The sequence below is a fragment of the Salvelinus sp. IW2-2015 genome, unplaced genomic scaffold (genome assembly GCF_002910315.2).
Source record: "Salvelinus sp. IW2-2015 unplaced genomic scaffold, ASM291031v2 Un_scaffold4092, whole genome shotgun sequence".
Lineage (NCBI taxonomy): Eukaryota > Metazoa > Chordata > Actinopteri > Salmoniformes > Salmonidae > Salvelinus > Salvelinus sp. IW2-2015.
The window spans coordinates 2,104-4,206 of NW_019945364.1; positions in this window are offsets into that span (position 1 = coordinate 2,104).

Consider the following 2,103-nt stretch of genomic DNA (forward strand, 5'->3'; position numbering starts at 1 on the left):
ATGGCAGTGACACAAGGCTAAACCCTTTAGATCTGTGCTAGCATGGCAGTGACACAAGGCTAAACCCTTTAGATGTGTGCTAGCATGGCAGTGAACCAAGGCTAAACCCTTTAGATGTGTGCTAGCATGGCAGAGACACAAGGCTAAACCCTTTAGATGTGTGCTAGCATGGCAGTGACACAAGGCTAACCCTTTAGATGTGTGCTAGCATGGCAGTGACAAGGTAAACCCTTTAGATGTGTGCTAGCATGGATGAAGACAGGCTAAACCTTTAGATTGTGCTTAGCATGGCAGTGACAAGGCTAAACCCTTTAGATCTGTGCTAGCATGGCAGTGACACAAGGCTAAACCCTTTAGATTTGTGCTAGCATGGCAGTGACACAGGCTAAACCCTTTAGATGTGTGCTAGCATGGCAGAGACACAAGGCTAAACCCTTTAGATCTGTGCTAGCATGGCAGTGACACAAGGCTAAACCCTTTAGATCTGTGCTAGCATGGCAGTGACACAAGGCTAAACCCTTTAGATCTGTGCTAGCATGGCAGTGACACAAGGCTAAACCCTTTAGATCTGTGCTAGCATGGCAGTGACACAAGGCTAAACCCTTTAGATCTGTGCTAGCATGGAGTGACACAAGGCTAAACCTTTAGATCTGTGCTAGCATGGCAGAGACACAAGGCTAAACCCTTTAGATCTGTGCTAGCATGGCAGAGACACAAGGCTATTTTTTTTTTATTTTTATTTTTTACCTTTATTTAACTAGGCAAGTCAGTTAAGAACAAATTCTTATTTTCAATGACGGCCTAGGAACAGTGGGTTAACTGCCTGTTCAGGGGCCAGAACGACAGATTTGTACCTTGTCAGCTCGGGATTTGAACTTGCAACCTTTCGGTTACTAGTCCAACGCTCTAACCACTAGGCTACCCCCTGCCGTAGATCCCGCATCAACAAAATATATGTTATGTTATGGCTAGTGATCAATATGCATAGAAAGTGGATAAGTATGGATGCGCCTCACAATGGTCAAATGTAAACACAACTCGAGACACCACTTCAATTTTGGATAAGGGTTATGAACACTGCAGCACTACTGTAGCTATAGCAAAATAGGATAAAACCCTGTGCTAACTAAGTGTAAACAACTTTAGCTGGTGTCATGACGTGGCCGTCTTTGGGTATAGCGTGCCTTCCCCCTCTCTCTCTCCTACACCCAGGCTGCTGTTATCTCAGGTCGTAAATTCCTGGAGGAGACTCTCTTCCTCATGGCCAGACAGTATAGAGAGAGAGATGGTTCACAGGAGAACAAAGGAACCTTTCTCCAGCATAGAACTTGAGAACTGAACAACGTACATGTTTTGTAGAAGGTGTACAGGGGGGGAAGAATCCAGCTACGACCGGCCATTTCATTTAATGTTTGTGAAACTCATGAGAGACAATATAGCCACATTACCATAACTCTGTTTATACAAGAGTCTCAGTTGTGAGGCTTGCATCTAATTGTTCATAAAAATGAATGAGTAAAGATGAAACTATTTGTGAAATTATGTAATTTGCTTTTAAACTGTTTAATGAAGGAACTCAATTCCCTTTGGAGATGAACTAAATCATTGGCCCGCCCCATGAGCACAGGCATTGATCTGGCGTCATGGGACAGCCCCTTTCTGCTCTTCCGAATATAACCCCACCTTGGGAATTTATCTTCAGACCAACTTACCCTCGATAACCATGAGAGGGCTAAGGTTGTAGACCAGTACCTCATCACAGAGGGAGTTAAGGTTTGAGTAGATTGCTGAATCTTTTACCATACCTGTGGTCAAACTCTGAGACTATCAATCCGACAGAATAAGAATACTCTTCGATAGTAATTATAGTCTGCAGCTAGAAATGATGTACCGAACGCGAAAACCGACAACCGCAAAACATCTACTCTATAACATCATTGCTGAATGTTACTCTGAACTATCCATTCTAACCACGGCAGAGAGAGAGAGAGCGGACAAACTCTCCAACAGAAACTAACTTTCCAACAGAATCACAACGACACACTAGCGTAAATATATATATTGATTGCAATTATTCCCGAAAGAGTGAGCGTTCATGTGCAA